The sequence below is a fragment of the Delphinapterus leucas genome, chromosome 17, assembly GCF_059928025.1.
Source record: "Delphinapterus leucas isolate spDelLeu-1000000601 "Yukka" chromosome 17, BTC_Dleu_Yukka2, whole genome shotgun sequence".
NCBI lineage: Eukaryota > Metazoa > Chordata > Mammalia > Artiodactyla > Monodontidae > Delphinapterus > Delphinapterus leucas.
The window spans coordinates 61,830,415-61,849,867 of NC_143145.1; the positions used below are offsets into that span (position 1 = coordinate 61,830,415).

At 38.1% G+C, this 19,453-nt stretch overlaps 1 long non-coding RNA gene across 1 annotated transcript; it reads right to left on the reverse strand.

The window, feature by feature from the left end:
• Positions 1 to 564: 564 nt before the first annotated feature.
• LOC111164980 (uncharacterized) lies at positions 565 to 16,961 on the reverse strand. The gene is made up of 4 exons (XR_002642217.3): positions 16,645 to 16,961; positions 15,118 to 15,234; positions 8,921 to 9,003; positions 565 to 7,550 (listed from the first exon to the last, which is right to left on the reverse strand). It is a non-coding gene; the product is annotated as an uncharacterized LOC111164980 (long non-coding RNA).
• Between the last annotated feature and the right edge of the window lie 2,492 nt (positions 16,962 to 19,453).

A 19,453-nucleotide genomic window follows, 5' to 3' on the forward strand; every position in this document is an offset into this window, starting at 1 on the left:
CTACTGGAGGCTTGTGCTTCCTCACAGTATGGTGATTGTGTTCTAAGAGAAAGAGACAGTACGTCCAGTGTCTAGAAGCTCTGGCCCAGAAACTAGCACTGAAACACCTCTGCTGTATTCTGTCAGAACATTACAGACCCCAGATATAAGGGAAAGTGACACCACATGATGGGAGGAATGCCAACTAATTCTGGGGCCATGTTTTGAGACCACAAGTATGTTAATGTTTGAATTAGTATTTCTTTATTATGAGTGCAGATGAACAGCTTTTTACAAATCTAGAGTTGTTTATATTGCCTTTGCTTTACTGTCTATTCATATCCTTTTATTATTTTTTCCCTATTTGTTTAGTAGACATTTTCTTATTTATTTCAAAGACAGTTTTATATGAGGAAGGTGAGTCTTTCCTTTGTGATATGAGTCACAGATAATTTTCCCACTTTTTCACTTGTCTTTTTAATTTGCTTATAATATTTTTACCCTATGCATTAGTTTTTTTAATGTAGTTGAATTTTACAGTCTTTTGTTTTATGGCTTATAGATTTGAGTCTATAATTTAAAAAACTTCCTTCTTTATAGGAGTTTACTTGTATTTTTATATTATTTTTTATTGTTTTATTTTTTACATTTAAAACATTGATTCATTCAGAGTTATTTATCAGGATATATGCATGAGGTATGCTCATTTTTCAAAATGAACTTGAGAATCACCTCTACTAGATATAATCCCTCGATCTAAAAACAAAAAAGAATAAGGCTTCCCTGGTGGCGCAGTGGTTGGGAGTCTGCCTGCCGATGCGGGGGACGCAGGTTCGTGCCCCGGTCCGGGAAGATCCCACATGCCGCGGAGCGGCTGGGCCCGTGAGCCATGGCCGCTGAGCCTGCGCGTCCGGAGCCTGTGCTCCGCAACGGGAGAGGCCACAACAGTGAGAGCCCCGCGTACCGCAAAAAAAAACCACAAAAAACAAACAAACAAACAAAGAACAATAACGAAATCAACGGTAAACAGTTGGCATTTTTATTGGGATCATGCTAAATTAATAAATTGACTTAGAGAGAATTGACGTTTACACAATGAATGTGCCTATCAAAGAACAAGGTACATTTTCTCATTTCTTCAAGTATTATTTTGTGCCTTCAGAAGTGTTCAAAACTGTTTTCTCGTATAGGTTTTTCATATTAGTTTTAAATGTTTCCTTATTTATTATATTTATTGATACTACAAATGGAATTTGTTCTTCTATGTCCTATTGCCATATGCATAAAGCCCATTGATTTACCATTATTAAATTTGTACATCATTATATTAATAAATTTCTTTATTGTTTGAAGTAATTTTAGTTTAATTATCTTGCAGTTTTTAAGAATGAAATAATATTTTCAGTTACGATAATTTTAACTTTTCCTGTTAACTTCTGGAACTCTAATTTCTTTTTCTTTTCCTAAATGCATTTGTTAATATCTTAGTCCAATTTAAATTGAAATGTGACAGTAGACATTGTTTAATGTTTTCTGGATATCAACAGAATATTTCTTTTTTTTTTATTTTTTTAAACATCTTTATTGGGGTATAATTGCTTTACAATGGTGTGTTAGTTTCTGCTTTATAACAAAGTGAATCAGTTATACATATACATATGTTCCCATATGTCTTCCCTCTTGCGTCTCCCTCCCTCCCACTCTCCCTATCCCACCCCTCCAGGCTGTCACAAAGCACCGAGCTAATATCCCTGTGCCTTGCGGCTGCTTCCCCCTAGCTATCTACCTTACTACGTTTGTTAGTGTGTATATGTCCATGACTCTCTCTCGCCCTGTCAAAGCTCACCCTTCCCCCTCCCCATATCCTCAAGTCCGTTCTCCAGTAGGTCTGCATCTTTATTCCTGTCTTACCCTTAGGTTCTTCATGACATTTTTTTTCTCCTTAAATTCCATATATATGTGTTAGCATACGGTATTTGTCTTTTTCTTTCTGACTTACTTCACTCTGTATGACAGACTCTAGGTCTATCCATCTCATTACAAATAGCTCAATTTCATTTCTTTTTAAGGCTGAGTAATATTCCATTGTATATATGTGCCACATCTTCTTTATCCATTCATCCGATGATGGGCGCTTAGGTTGTTTCCATCTCCGGGCTATTGTAAATAGAGCTGCAATGAACATTTTGGTACATGACTCTTTTTGAATTATGGTTTTCTCAGGGTATATGCCCAGTAGTGGGATTGCTGGGTCATATGGTAGTTCTATTTGTAGTTTTTTAAGGAACCTCCATACTGTTCTCCATAGTGGCTGAACCAATTCACATTCCCACCAGCAGTGCAAGAGTGTTCCCTTTTCTCCACACCCTCTCCAGCATTTATTGTTTCTAGATTTTTTGATGATGGCCATTCTGACTGGTGTGAGATGATATCTCATTGTAGTTTTGATTTGCATTTCTCTAATGATTAATGATGTTGAGCATTCTTTCATGTGTTTGTTGGCATTCTGTATATCTTCTTTGGATAAATGTCTATTTAGGTCTTCTGCCCATTTTTGGATTGGGTTGTTTGTTTTTTTGTTATTGAGCTGCATGAGCTGCTTGTAAATTTTGGAGATTAATCCTTTGTCATTTGCTTCATTTGCAAATATTTTCTCCCATTCTGAGGGTTGTCTTTTGGTCTTGATTATGGTTTCCTTTGCTGTGCAAAAGCTTTGAAGTTTCATTAGAACAGAATATTTCTTGATTGTTCCCATAAAACATGCTGGCTCAGTGTTTTGTTTTTGTTTTTGTTTTAGCATTGCTGATGATGGTCATATGCATTTTCTTCTTGGTTCTATAATATGACGATACAGGTAATAATATTAACTTAACTTACATTTCTAGAATAAAGCCACTTGGTAATGATCTACTATTTTTTAAGGAACTACCGAGGTTTTCTTTTATTGAAGAATAGTTGATTTACAATATTATATTAGTTTCAAGTATACAACATAGTGATTCAATATTTATATAGATTACACTCTAAAGTTATCAGAAAATAATGGGTATATTTCCCTGTGCTGCCCAATTTTTCCTTGTTGCTTATTTATTTTATACATAGTACTTTGTATATCTTAATACTATACCCCAATCTTGACCCTCCTCCCTTCCCTCTCCCCACTGGTAACCACTGGTTTGTTCTCTACATCTGTAAGTCTGTTTCTCTTTTGTTATATACATTCATTTGTTTTATTTTTAAGATTCCACATATAAGTGATAACACAGAGTATTTGTCTTTCTTTGCCTGACTTGTTTCACTAAGCATTCTACCCTCTAGATCCATCCATGTTGTTGCAAATGGCATTATTTCATTCATTTTTATGGCTGAGTAATATTTCATTGTATATATAAAGAGAGCATATCTTTATTCATCTGCTAATGGACACTTAGGTTGTTTCCATATCTTGGTTATTGTACATAATGCTGCTAAGAACATTGGAGTGCATGTATATTTTAGAATTACTGGTTTCATTTTCTTCACATATATCCCCAGAAGTGAAATTGCTGGTAGTTCTATTTTTAGTGTTTTGTGGAACCACCTTACTGTTTTCCATAGTGGCTGCACTAATTTACATTCCCACCAACAGTGTACAAGTGTTCCCTTTTCTCCACATCCTTGCCAACATTTGTTATTTGTAGACATTCACACATTCTGGCAGGTGTGAAGTGATATCTCATTGTGGTTTTGATTTGCAGTTCTCTGATCATTAGTGATATTGAGCATTTTTCATGTGCTTGTTGGTCATCAGTACATCTTCTTTGGAAAAATTTCTATTCAGGTCTTCTGTCCGTTTTTAAATTGAGTTGTTTGTTTTTTTTGGTATTGAGTTATATGAGCTGTTTATATATTTTGGATATTAACCTCTTATTGGTCATATCATTTGCAAATATTTTCTCCCATTCAGTAGGTTGTCTTTACATTTTGTCAATGGTTTCCTTGGCTGTTCAAAGCTTTTAAGTTTAATGAGGTTCCAACCAAAAAAAGTATTGCCATGATTTATGTCAAAGACTGTTTTGCCTCTGTTCTCTTCTAAGAGTTTTATGGTTTCCAGTCCTACATTTAGATCTTTAATACATTTTGAGTTTATTTTTGTATATGATGTGAGAAAATATTCTAATCTCATTATTTTACATGTAGCTGTCCAGTTTTCCCAGCACCACTTATTGAAGAGACTATCTTTTCTCCATTGTATATTCTTGTCACTTTTGCCACATATTAATTAACCATAAGTGTGTGGCTGTATTTCTGAGTTCTCCATTCTGTTGCATTAATCTATGTGTCTGTTTCTGTTCCAGTATTATGCTGTTTTAATTGTTGTAGCTTTGTGGTATAGTCTGAAGTCAGGGAGCATGATACCTCCAGCTTTGTTCTTTCTTCTCAAAATTGCCTTGGCAATTTGGGGTCTTTTATGGTTGCATATACATTTTAGGGTTATTTGTTCTAGTTCTGTGAAAAATGTCACATTTAATAGGGGTTGCAATCAATCTGTAGATCCTTTGGGCAGAATTTTAACAATACTAATTCTTCCAATCCAAGAACAAAGGATATCTTAGTTTGCAGCACAGGGGATCTCTCATTGAGACACATGAGCTCAATAGCTGCAGAGCACAGGCTTAGTTCCTCCGCGGCATGTGGGATCTTAGTTCCCCGACCAGGGACCGAACCTGCACCCTCTGCATTGGAGGGCGGATTCTTTACCATTGGACCACCAGTGGAGTCCCTATCTTTCAATTTTTAAATCACCTTCAGTTTCCTTCATCAGTGCTTTATGATTTTCAGAATATTGATTTTTCACCTCCTTGGGTAAAATTTTTGCTAGGTATTTTATTCTATTTGATGTGATTTTAAACAGGATTGTTTTCTTGCTTTCTCTTTCTGATATTTTATTATTAGTGTAAAGAAATGCAACATACTTCTATGTATTAATCTTATATCACAAAACTTTGCTGAATTCATTTATTAGTCCTAATAGTTTTGGGTCGAGATTTTAGGGTTTTCTATGTATTGTATTATATCATACAATATACTTCCTTCCAATTTTACTTCTTCCTTTTCCATTTGGATGCCTTTTATTTATTTTTCTTGTCTTATTGCTGTGCCTAGGCTTCACCTCTGCTCAATGGCCATCAGCACCCTATCCAGGGTGAGAGTGGGTCCCAAGTTGCTGGAGTAGAAGCCCTGACTGTTGGGTTTGAGCTGACTCTGTTCCCTTTAAGTGTGCGCTCTCCCCTCTCCCAGAATTGGCATCTTCAACCCAGACGGGAGTAGTGCTGGAGCAAGAGGGGCTGGTGCAAGTGCTCAGCATGGATCTGGACATGGACAGTGGCTGCCCTGATCACATTCAGTGATGTGGATGGCTTCTGATGTGCTGCCTGTTTAAGCACCAGTAGTGACTGTCCCCTGCCCTGCTCAGATGCTACTCCAGGTCTGAGTTGCCTTTATCCCTCACTGCTGAGCTCTCCCCTCAGCCACTGCCACTCTTGTCCTGGTCATATTGTAGAGCTGTGTCATGAAACAGGCAGGGCCAGAGAAGATGCTTAGCTCAGGCAGGCGCATTCTCCAGAGAGGCTGCGGGAAACCTGCAGTTTCAATCCACCCCCCTACCCTGTTAAAGGAATAAGCAAGCATGTGCGTGCTTCTCATGAGTGGGGTCCAGGTTTCCCTCAGCCCGTCTGTTAGTCACTGCCCCTCCAACAAAGCAAAGGGACTTGTCTTACCTGCGTCTGACCCCAGGGCGGTGGTGCCCAGTATGTGGCTTGAACTGCTCACTCCCCAGGGAGAATCTCCACCCAAGCGATGTTCCTCTTCTTCTGAGTCCCCTCCCAGGAGCACAGTTCACAACCTGATTCCTTCTCCTCCCTTTCTACCCGATTCCTTGTGTTCCTTTGTTATAGCCCTGGTTGTACAGGAATCTTTCTTCCAGTCTCTGGTTAGTTTTTGTTCCACGGGTAGATGTATGATTGATACATTCATGGGGGAGGTGAGTTCTACATCTTTCTACTCGGCCATCTTGGTCTCCTCTCAGGAACTACTGAGTTTTATTTGCTAATATTTTATTTTGGATTTTGAACTTTATTAATAAATGAGATTGGTTTATAGATTTCCTTGTTTGTGATCTTTGTCATTCCTTTGGTATAAATGTTTTACTTGCTTTATTAAATGCACTTAGGGACTTTCCTCCTTCTCTATGATCTGAAACAATTTAAATAACATTGGAATTATATGTTCTCTAAAGATTTTATAGAATTCTTCCAGGAAAACGTTTGAAGAAACAAAAGCAACTTTTGGACTACTTTATTTATTTTTTGGAAATCTATCTGCCTAGATTTTTTTTTTCTAATCTTTTGGTTAAGTTTTGGTAAGTTATATTTTTCAAAATATTCTTTATATTATTCAGGTTTTCAAAGTTATTTGCATAGAATTAAACAAACAAACAAATGAAAACCCCCAAACCTCATGATTTTTTAAATTTCCCCTTTTTCTGTGGATCTACCTTACATTGTGGTCTGAAAGTTGTATAAGCTCATTTCCATGAACTGAAAGATTAAATTATTTTTATTTCCAGTTTTTGAAAGAAGAAATTCCAGTAAAATGTTAAGCTTCTGGGCTTTATTTAATTCTTGCCACAAGAATCTATCTATCTATCTGCATGATAGATTTATCCTGATGACAATTCTATCCTCTTATGAATATTAAAGTCTACTTTAACTGGATTTAAATGAAATTCTTTCCTAGAAGGACATCTTGGTGATGATGTACTGAGTATTTTAACCGTTCAAAAACGGTCACAAGCTCTTTACAATCCCTCCAGAGAGTGCATAAGAAGACATAACTCATTCTATAAACAATACTTTGACAGTATGAAAATGGCCCTTATGCATTGAAGAATTAGTTCAATTAATACCAGTCTTCAATTAAGTAAGAAATTTTACTTTAAAATCCAGCTAGTGTTCGCTTTTGATTGTTTATTCCATAACAGTTGCTGTCTTTTAAATGAATTCAGCAGGCTGCCAGCCTGTTCCTCACGTTAATTTTTTCAAGCATTTGATATGTTGCCAGAGCATGTTCTGCCATTACAAAATCATTCAGTAACAGATTTTCAACAACCAGTTTCTAAGAAGGAAGAAAGAAGGGAAGGGAGAAAAAGAAAGAGGGAGAGAGACAATGACAAACCAAGGACAAATCCTATGAAATCCCTTCTGTTCCCATTTTTTAATTGTTTCTTGCCTTATTTTGCCATCCCAGTAACATTTGTTAAGAATGTGATAATACATTAAAGGCTACTATATCTTAATATCACCTCAATAACAACTTTTCATAAATTCTTCAATTTTAACTTAGGACTCTTAAGGAAGGGTAGATGTCCACAGCAGCAAAATTGACAGAGGTGCCCTTTAAAAGAACCAGGAACAACATCTTCAGTGCACTGGTCACGTCAGCTCTTTTCTGAGCATAATGATCAGGGATACAAAGCAATGACAGGAATTGTTACTGACTTTCTCAGTGAACTTCTCAGGCTGAAGGGCATTCTGTGGAAGAAGCAGAAATGATGGAAGGTTAGCAATTATTTTAGCTCCACGGTTAGATTATCTGTGGTCTTGTTTAAGGTGATCATAGTTATTGTTTTCTTCATTAGGCAATCAAAGCAAGAAAGAAAATGTTCCTTAACCAATAGAAGCAGATAAAATATTTTCCAAACCTTCTTTTGGAAGAATATACTGAAAAGAAGAAGCTAATTTACAAATTAATGGGACTAAATACAACTTGTAATTGTTAGCTGATAGAGGCCCTGGCTTCAGCCCTGACGGCCAGGTTGGTGGGTTTCTTCATTAGATTTCACCAAGAAAAATTTATATCTTGCCTACTGTGAAGAGATGAGAGTATAGGAAGTAAATGATGAAAAAAAAACAATGGTTTTTTTTTTTCATTTTCTTTTTTTTTTTCTTTTAAATGTTAGTAGTTAGATAATTACACTTAAATATTGACTGGCTCTTTTACATACACAAAAAGGACAGTATTATACTTAAATGTCAATCTCATCCTCTGAACTATGTCTTTTTATGAATAATTCTTTCCCCTCATTTTTAGAAGTTTAGGAATTTGCTCCAAAATTTATATTACTAAGGGTTTTACATTAATTAATGATTTACATTATTTTTAATCATTTGTATCCCTGTGAGAATCTGACAAAATCTTATGCTTACAGATGACTATTATTCAATAATGACAAAAATAGAAATGATATCCTCAAGAGGTTTATAATTAATTTCAGGAGTGTTTTCAGCTTAGTTCCCTGCATCTCAGTAACCTCACCTACAAAATAAAAAGATTTGGATGAATAATTTTGAGGGATAATTCTGTTCCTAAAATATCTTTCTTATATTTATATAGTTTAAATAGACTATTTTTTTTCTTCTTTAACTTGGTAACCCACTTTAATTGGCACCTGAAGCAAGATTTTCTTTCAATGTTTATGATGTTTCACTATCAACTTTTTCTGTAATTATATTCCCATATTTTATTTTACTTTTTTAAATTGTGATATAATTGACGTATAAGTTTATATTAGTTGCAGGTATATAACATAATGATTTGATGTATGTGTTTATTGAAAAATTATCACCACAATAGGTTTAGCTAACATCCATTGGCACACAGTTATAATTATTTTTTCCTGTAATAAAAACTTTTAAGATCTACTCTCTTAGCAACTTTCAAATACACAATGCCTATTATTACCTGTAGTCCCAGATTTTAAAGGACACTATCTATTCCCACCTCTTTGGCCATAGAGGATAGTTCCTTTTGATGATCTGTAAGTTGGCAAACCACTGATGAATTTTGATCATTTACCCAAAGTGTGTCTCTCTCTCCATTGAGGTAAAGTTCATTTACTCACGTCTGACATTTGTCACAGAAGAGACATCCGTGCTTCAGAAGGTTCAGAGAGCATCCAAAGTGTTCATAGTGATGTGGAGATGGCTGTCACGCAAACAGACAACAATGTTTAGGAATCAGTCTGGAAAGATGATTTGCTGAGTAGTTAAATTTGATAATTTGTTAAAAATTAAAATACTAAAGTCGATAATCACAGGAAGAGGGCACAAGAGATAAGTATAACCATTCAGTGTTAATAGTGTGATACTGAGAGGAAACATTTTCACTGTTACTCCATGAAGTGCACCCTTATCTAGTTTTCATTTCCATGGCTGGAGCTCCCAGGGATCAAGCCAGTTACAGTATAAGTCGAAGCCAACACTGAAACTCAAAAAAGTAAACGTAGGGAAACTAAAAGGAAGAATTACAATACCCAACCTAGACTAGTACTTTACTTGCAAAATGTGGCAAGTATTGTAGTCTGTCCCCCGTATTTGTTCTCCCTTTCTTTCATGGTAATTGAAATAAATTACCAAAATGGAAGCCTACATTTTCTTTCTGTTGGGCAAATGGTTTTGGACATTAAAACTGGGTTTCCCAGCCTTCCTTGCTGTTTGGTGTGGTCATGTGATTATGTTCTTAGATGAGATGGGAGTGGAAGTTTGCTCTGGCAGCTTCTCTAATCCTCCTTACGAATAAGCTCAGGCACACCTGCCGCTGCTTGTCTCTTCCTCCTTCCTACTGCCTGGGACACAGCTGTGATGGCTGTACCACGAAGATACAGGCACACACAATGGAAGTAGCCTCGTTAGCGGGCAAAGGCTGGGTCACCGTGGATTAGTGCTGCCATATCAACCCTGCATTGTGCACCTCTGGACTTTACATGAAAGGTATAGAATTTTATCTTGTTTAAGCCATTGGTATTCTGGGACTCTGCAACATGTAGTGAAACCCAATCTCAACAAATATGTATGGCAAGTCAAAATATAATGAAATTTTGGGAATTCCCTGGCTGTTCAGTGGTTAGGATTCCACGCTTTCACTGCACAGGGCACAGGTTCGATCCCTGGTTAGGGAGCTAAGATCCCACAAGCCGCACGGCGCAGCCAGAAAGAGAAAAAGAAAAGAAAAAAGTATACATACGATGAAATTTTGTAAAAGATTTATGGGTGTGACAGATCAAACATGGCTCTGAAAGTATGAGAAAGAGTTCTAGTATGTTCCTTATGTGCAGGTTGAGAGCCAGAATCTCAGGTGTCATCCCGTAAACCATCCCTGTGGTCTTAATTGGGGCCTAATCCTATTCTGGCTGATCATAGATCTGATTTACAGTATTAATTCCTATTAACTTCTGGGGGTTTTATGCAGAACATCCTAATAGCTAAGACTAATGCCCCAAAATATTTGTAAGTAATTCTAATCAAGTCTTCTCCATACTTAGCTGAGAACATGTCTCTTTTCCAGGTGATCCTATGTGTATAAAACATCTGTGAAAGACTGCTTCTCCTGGGTATGGGGGTAAAAATTTGACTAATGTGTTTGATTGATTAAACCATTTTAGCTCAGCGTTGCACTGACTGAATGAATGTTAGCAGTAGATGTTCTACTGTAGTCTCAGGGATAAATATTCAGAAGGTAATGGAATTTTCCACCACTTCTGTATCGGTTAGGATCTGTCCAGCTCTTACTGTTGTCATTGTTTTGCATTTCCTAAATGTATCAGAGACCTCTATCATTTATATTGATTTCCTTTGTTCACCTGAGGAATTTTGACAGAAACAAAAATAGTCTACAAACATTTAAAAACTCTCTTCCTCGAAATCCCCTATTGTTATCTCTCAGGTTGGCAGAAAAAGGAAAGCTTCCTTGAATATTTCAGGATATCCTTTCTTCTCCTAGTTTCTTGTTCTTGCACATGGAAGGCAGTTTCCTAGCTTAGTGTTTGTTATGTGTACAAATCCCACTTTGTTCACTGACATCAGTGAATCAAAACAGTTTTTTATTTCTTCTTTTAAGCAACACCATCTCCCATCTCGCCTTGCAGTCACTAACTGTAGCATTTTTTTTTTCATTTTAATCTCACACACTAATGACATTGTCCATTTCTACTTTCAGTAATTTACTTGCCTTACTTGGCACTAATTTATTATCTTGCTTCACTATGTACCATTGTCGGTGGGAATGTAAAATGGGGCAGCCACTGGGGAAAACAATGTGGTAGTTAGTTCCTCAGGAATTTAAATATAGAGTACAATATGACCCAACAATTCTACTCCTTAGTATTACCCAAGAGAAATGAAAACATATGCCCACATAAACTTGTATATGAACATTTATAACAGCATTATTCATGATAGCCAAAAAATGGAAACAAGTGAAATTTCCACCAACTGATGAATGGATAAACAAATGGGGTATATTCACACACTGGAATATTATTCAGCCATAGGAAGGAATGAAGTCCTGATACAGGCTGTAGCCTGTATCATAGACGAAAACAGAAAACATCATGTTAAGTGAAGGGAGCCAGAAGCAAAAAGTCATATATTGTGATTCTATATTTATGAAATTTTCAGAAAAGGCAAATCAATAGACACAGTAAGTGGATTAGTGGTTGCCAGGGGCTTGGGAAGGGAGGAGAAAGGGGACTAATGGGAAGAGGGTTTCTTTTGAGGATTGTGATAATTTTCTGTTATACAACTTTGTGATGGTTGTACAACTTTGTGAATATATTTAAAAAAACCACTGATTCGTAAATTTTAAAAAATAAACTAAAAAATCGTATATAAAAACTTGTCATCTCGCTAACTAGAAACATTCATTCTGAGAAGGGTATGAGATGAGGCATTAGAAGGGAAAAATAATCTGACAGATATTGTATCATGTCATCTCGAGCAGAAGGAAAAGGAGAAAGTGGGGGGCTGTGGTGGTATGATGAATTGGGAGATTGAGATTGATATATAAACACAATATGTATAAAATAGATAACTAATAAGAACCTGCTATATAACTAAATAAATAAGAAGGAAAAGGAAATCTTCCCAGGTCCCTTTCCCTTCATTCTCTAGCTCTGTTCTTCCTGAAGCTGCAGGAGGAGAGGGGAAGCAGCATTGAGGCAAGAGTGACAGAGCACATAGCAATCACCTGTTACACCCAGACCCGTCACTGGGGTAGAAAAATTCAGGATAATCACTCCAGGCTGGTCAGTGACAGTTACAGAAAGTGACAGGAAAGGGAGGAGGGGTTATTTGCTGGTTGGTATTAATAAAGAGCTAAGACTCATACAACATTTCAGCCCATAAACATCTCATCCCAATCTACCCAAACAAAAGCTTGCTACATGCCAGTCAAAAGCATCCCATATGCATCCCTCTTGGTCTGTGGACCTTGAGAGCTGGATCCCTTGAACCAGATTTGAGCACATGGCCTTCAGTTCTATGCTTTGAGGTTAGAAGACAAGAGACCTCACTTTCCTCCCAGCCATGCAGGGTTGACTGACATCATTCCAGAGAATAATCAGTTCCAGGCTGCTCTTAGGAGCCACAGCCCATCCCTTTGTATCTATCAGACCTAACGGCCTTAGAGGGGAAGAATGGAGAACTGTGCTGAGGCGCTGGGACCAGCAGGCATCTGACTTTGCTGAATGTGGAGCTGCAGCCATGACCTGGAGAGGCCAGTCTCTAACCCCCTGCAAGCTAGATGCCCAGACCTGACCTATCAGCTGTGTCACCTCTACTGCCACTCCCACACCCTCAGCAAGGCTGGAAACCTTCCCAGTCCACCTGCAATTTGCCCCAGATGCTACAATCTGTGGAACGGCTGGACTCTTTCTATTTAGACAGTGAAACAGGAGCAACCTCTTTCTTCATCTCAATCTTTATAGATCTAGGGCAGAGATGGGTCATTTCCATCTTGCATTTCACAGCTTGGGAACTATATTAGGCAACCTGGCCATTGAGACAAGAAGTTTTGATTCTTCCTCCCCAGGTCAATTTATATTATTAACTTCTTTGAACCCCAAATCCCTTCTCTGTAAAATTATAATAATAATACCTTATTTGAAAAGTTGTTTGTATTCAGTGAAGACAATTACGGCAGAGTACCAAGCCCAGCGCTGGTTCACTGTCTACTGACGATAAATGTTGCCATTATTATTGATGTTCTTGTTTGTATTTTTAACTACAGAATCCTGGATAGGGAGGCAGGCCAATTCACTAAAAATCAATTCTTGAACTAACTACTTTGCAGAATGACAAAAATTTACAAACTGTAGTTTTAAGTAGTTTTAATGAAAATATTTTTATTACATGTAATCAAATATATTTTTCTGCATATTGGCTAAATTGAGCTTGATTGGCTACCTGATAAAATAATCCTAATAGAATGCTAAAATGGTGGCAAATAATAAATTTACTGGATGTACCAATATGAACCACTTTTTCCATCCAAATTTTTGGCATTCAGCATGTGACTTTTTACTTTTTCAGATGTTTTGTCATGAAATGATTCTTTCCAAAATGTAAGCACACTTAGAATCATTTTACCAATTCCCCGAATGGCATGTCAGCCTTAAATTACATTTTTAGCAAGTGATTTTTAGTTTAACTAATTTACATTGTAAAACACAGAAAATTAAATTTTAATTAAAATTCATTTAGAATTAGAATTAAATTGAATTTTCATTAAATGAAATTTAAAATGGAAGAGCATCAGAAATAAATCAGAATTAGCCAAGAGTCCTATCAGAGATAAAATGCTGATATTTTGGTTTCTATCAAGAATTTCAGAAACAGAAAGATAAGTAACAGTTTGCAGAAAGTTTCAACTTAAAAACAGAAAACTGCTCAAATCAACAGAAAGGTAGTAAGGATATTTTGCAGGGAACACTTTAATGGATTGGGTGATTTGTTCCTCAAATTAATTTGATATTTAGTCATGATCTATGTAAAGTTGTAAGGAAAGCTAAGGAATCTTAGCTTTAAAAATTAAAGCTAAGTTAAAGTTAAAAATCCAAAAAGACATTAAATTTAGATGCTAGAGTGTTAACAAACTGAAAGTGATGTTTAAAATTTTGAAACAAAAATCAATATAAACTGAAAAGTTTCTACTTGAATTGGTAAATATTAACTGTGATCAGAAAAATGTATTTAATCATCATGACTATATTTGGACATTTTTCTAAAAGTTGTTAAGCCATTTCTTTAAAGCTATTAGTTCTCAGCATATTCATCTCGGACCTCTGTAAGGGAAGGAAAATAAGCGATTTTAAATGCTCTAGATTCTGCTTCCTTCTGCATGACTTGGAGAGAGAGGTGCTGCAGCCTCATCCCAGGTGAGCATTGTGGGGGAGTCCTGGTAAAGGAACAAGACTGTCTGGACCCAGCTGGACCATAGGAAGTTCTACCCACTCCTCTCCAGCCACCCGAATGGAATACCTCTTTTTGTCCCATGTCCCTGCCACATCGTCTCTAGGGTCTGACTCAGGAATTCCACCTCTACTTGCAGGAAGTAGAAGCCCAACTGAAGGAAGGAACCACGGGGCTGAGCATTGTTGAGCCATCACTCCCGGGGTCCCCAGTGGGAAATGAAGAAAGAATTAAGTTACCAAATGATTAAACTGACAAAGAACCAAACTTATAGATTTAAAATAAAATAAAATGAAACACAAAATGGTTTTACCAGCTTGAAAAGCAATAGCTTAACAACTTTTAGGAAAATGTCCAAATATAGTTACTAGTGATTAAACATTCATCTCTGAACCTGGTGCAGTATCCTTCCTGGCCAAGATCTGTGTGGCAAGAGGCCTGGCCCACAGGTTTTACTCACATGAGTGAAAGGCAGAAGCTGAGACACACAAATCAGAATCACAGAATCCCGTCCAATGGAGCATATGGAGGAGGTGTGGACAGAAGGAGCCGAGGATGTAAGCAGGTGAAAGGCAATGACTGGAAGCCAAGATGAGATGCTAAACAAGACCAGAGAAACAGGATGAAATTGGAGCTTGCCTGCATGAATTCCAGGGACTGAGGTGATGAGCTAATACCACTGTGGTTTGGGTTTGTTGCTGGGGATTTCGTTGGTTTAAAGATAGGAGAGTAGAATTCACAGGCTCCTTTCTGTGGCCCAGCAGTGAGATTTTACCCTTCATTCATTCAGGCATCTTCCAGGCAGCCCTCCTCGGATTTCACTTGTTCTTGATTGAGCGCCCCTGGTACTCACCTAGATGAGGAACAGCAGAAGCATGAGCTTCGGATGTGGAATCAGAACGGCCTGGGACTCTCCAACGCCACTGTCTGTGAGACTGCAAAATTTACCTAACTTCCCGATGGTAGGCATCTGCAATACAGAGATAATTATACCAACTTCATAGAGTTGCTGAGAATACATGAGATCAAATATGTGAAGTGCCAAGAACAGTGCTTGATAAATAGTAGGTGCTTAATAATAGTGGTAGTAACCCCCTTGCCTATAAAAATCCCCCCCTGAGATGACTTTCCTTCTTACTCTTGATGTATCTGGCCTGATCACACTTCTTTCAAGAAACCTATCTCTTCAAATTAAGAAGTGAAACCCTGGGGTTGAGTTACACACGGTTGTATGTGATTGAATGCTTGTGGTTTGCTGCTTATCTGAGTCATTTGTCCTTCCAGACTTCCCCACCAACTTTCTTACTGGCACACAGATAAGATTAAACTTGTTATATTCAGTAGAAAAAAAAATCCCTTGCTTATTATAACTTCATAAAAACTGGCTCATGGGTATTTTTCATAGTTGCTCCCATTTTACTGACATTTTATGATGTATAATAACTAACAATAGCAAACACTTATAGTGGCAGCACGTTAAAAAAAAAAAAAAAAAAAAAGCTGCCACGTGCCCAGGCAGCCAATTCTGCTAAGGCAATTGCATTTCTGAAACATACAGTGCCCACGATCAGATCTTTTGGTGAAACCATTATGAATTTAGTAGCTAGTCTCATAGGAGTTTCTAAAGGATTATTCTCTGAAAATTTTCTGGAATTATTTCCCCTGTGTCTTTTCAGCCTTTTAATTAACACTGAGTTATGATCTCTAACCTAGACATAGGGGACTCCTTGAGAAAGCTCATCGGTCCTTACTGCATCTTTATAGTATTTCCCAGGGCGGTATCAGTATCCCAGTCCCTGACCTGCCCAAGGCAAGTTGTGTTGAGTAATGTGTCCCAAAGGCTGTGGTCATGAGACTTCTCTGTAAGGGTGTATATACACTGTGCAAGAGATTTTCCAATATTTAGCACTTCCATGGAGTGAGTCTAGAAGCTATTAAAATTACTGGGGATATCAACTGAAAAAAAATGCATAACCTAAAAGTTGAGAATTATGTTTTATTCGGTGGATTTTCTGAGGACTTAAGCCCAGAAGACAGCCTCTCAGAGAGCTCTGAGGGACTGTTCCAAAGAGGGAAGGGAGGAGCCAGGATATACAGGAGTTTTTACAACAAAAACCAGGTAGTTGGAACATCAGATGATTACTGTTAATTAAAGAAAAACCAGACATCTCGGGGTAGTGAATTTAGAGCTTTTCTACGTACAGGAAGATGCAAGAGTCTGGGCCCATTGAAATCATTCCTTTGGCACCTTAACTATCTAGGGCCAGTATCTGGTTCTTTCCCATCCTGAATGCCCTCAGGGTGCACTGTTGAGGCAGTGGCTGACGACTTGGTGGCTGGCAGCCTGTTTGTCTCCACCCTGAGTTTCTTCAGAGCTCACCGTTGGAGCGGTTATAGTGGCTGATGGCTTGATGGCTGCAACATCCTTTGTTTCCTGATATGGCAAGTGACATTTTTCATCCACAGGAACATCTGCTTAGAGAATGAAGGAATCAGAATTCTTAGTCTTTCAGAATACTGAGAACATAGAAATGGTTGTGTTTGAGATGCCATGAGTAAACTGTTAAGGGAGAAGAATTTTCCTGGGACAGAATGAAAAAGAAAAGTCAAGAGAGATAGATAGACACAGAGACACAGAGAAAGAGAGAGAGACAGGCAGACAGACAGACACAGAGAGAAACAGAGAGAGAGCTTTCCCACCAGTGAGTAAGAAGTTAGAGGAGGGCTAGGAAGCAGGGCAGAGAGGATGGCAGCACGGGACCAATGTTTTCCCATTCTTACTTCATTGTCCTGTTTCTCTGTCGCAGCACTTCTTCGTGTTATTTGCTGCGTCATCTTCTGTGGAGTAACGTGGTTCTTCAACCTGAACACGAACCCGTGAAGAGGGAAAGGGGCAGTGGAAGAGCCGCTCTCCTAGCTGCTCAAAGCACTCCTTTTCCAGAGTAAAGGGAGCGTCATTTTCCGAATATTCATTTTTTGAGATTATTTCTATTTAACTGGTTTCCAGAACAGATTTGAACTAGTTGGTTATGGTGTGATGGTCTAAATACCATTCTCCCAAGGGAAAATGCAGGTACATTCAGGTTAACTTTGCTTATACAGCAAAGGCAATCATTCCAATAGTTCAAGTTCAGAGATATGAGATGATAGTAACTGGAGTCTTTTTTCCTTTCCTCTTTTCTTTCTTTCTTTTTTTTTTTTTTGAATTCGGATGTAGAGATAATAATCTATTGCATAATTCAACAGCACATATTGAATATTAATGATATTCTACAGGTATTTAACACTTCTTATCTAATAACCCCAAAATGCTTGCTTTTAGCTATCACAACATATATTTTCTGTTAGCCTAATAGATTACAGAGGCACTTCCAATTCAAAGGTGTAAAGATGACAACTCATAAGAAACAATGTTAGGTCCCACTCTATCTCTTTGTTGTTATGAGGAAACTTCCTGCTTCAGACTGGCAGAAAGTCACCAAGAGGGCCAGGAGTAGAGGAAGAAACCGTGGTTTCAGTTTCTGAACGAACTCTCATCCGTAATGCCCTCCCCAATCAGTGAAGCTCTGGGGTCCCCCATCCCTCTGCATATACAAATTCTTTGGCACACTTCCTGAGAAACAAACTGATAGCTAAGGAAGATTTAGACCCTGACACCCACAGAAGGCAGGGGCTGTTTTAGCACATGCTGCACAGGACTAAGGATATCTCCTGCCGTCATATCTGCATACCTTGAAATTGAATTTTAAAAGGTCAGAATCTAGATATATAAACATTAAAAAATATTATCCCCTAACTTATTTGTTTAGCTTCTAACACGTGTTAATCTCCTTCTGTTTTATCTGTAGTTGTGGGAGGTCTATGCCCAGAGCCTACAGAGAGCCTTTGTCAGGGTGGCTCTGCACTGTCAGCAGAGGGGGCGGGGCTCTGCCTGGGCCCTGGCCGGGCTGGCAGCGCTGGGGTGCAGTCAGCACTGGCTCTTGTCCCGATCAGGCCACTTCTTAGCCTTGCTATTGGCCCAGAGACCAACTTTCTGCTGCCATGGGACAAGCCCGTGTCCTGCTGGCTGGTGGATACCTGATGTTGCTTCCATTTGCCATCCAATTCAGTCATCATCACACCACTTTTACAATCTGGACGCCTCAGCACATTCCTGGAAAAAATGAATAAATGTAAAAGATCATAAAGGATTTATTTGTATAGCTCTCAAGCCCATCAAAAAAAAAAAAGAAAGAAAGAAAGAAAAGAAAAAAAAAAACTGCTAAAAGCCATAGTATTTGCACTCAGTCAGGGAGAGAGTTAAAGAGCAAATCACTTCCCTTTAGGAGAATTTGCTGTGTTCAAAGATAATTAAGAAAGCAGCCAGACCTCTTGGAAGCTGATGCTTTCTGAAATAGAGAATTTCCAAATGCAAAGTGTTCCTGATGGCAAGATTAATTTCTTCTTGTGCCCCTGTGCATTCTTGATGTGGCATATATCCTGGGAAAGGCATAGGGCAAACTCAGAAGCTGAAGCTTGCCAAAGGATACATCAGTATATCCTGCCTTACCGTTTCCCATTCTCTCCACACTTCGGAAAGAAAAGAATGCAGCTTTTTTTCATCCATTACCAGCCTTACAGAAGAATAATAGTTTATTTGGGACAATCATGTCGTCCCCCCTTTAAATCCATAGACGTCTAATCCAGTGCAGACGCAGGGTAGAGACAAATTCATCTCTCAGTGCTGAATGTCTTTCTGAAATAACCCAGAGGAGTGGTAACCTGGGCCCAAAGCAAAAAATAATCTTTTTTATAATAAAGTGATTATATCTAAAGAGTGTTATTCCAATATAATATTTCAACGCTACCTCAAATCCTATTTGCTCTGACTGTGGAGGGGATTCAGGATGGAGAGAAACAGGATCCTGGCCCTAGGTAAGGTGCATACTGCTAAAGGACTGATTCCAAAGAGCCCGGACTTACATCTTCCCATATAGGAAAAGTGCTAAATTCATGAACTTGAGATGTCTGTTTTTTCTTTAATCAACAGTCATCTTTTGATGTTCCAACTGTCTGGTTTCGGTTGCAAACATTCCTCCATATGCTGGCTCTTCCTTTACCCCTTCAGAGCAGCCCCTCAGAGCTATGGGAGAGGCTGTCCTCCGGGCATAAGGCCTCAGAAAGTCTGCTGAATAAAACGTAATTCTCAA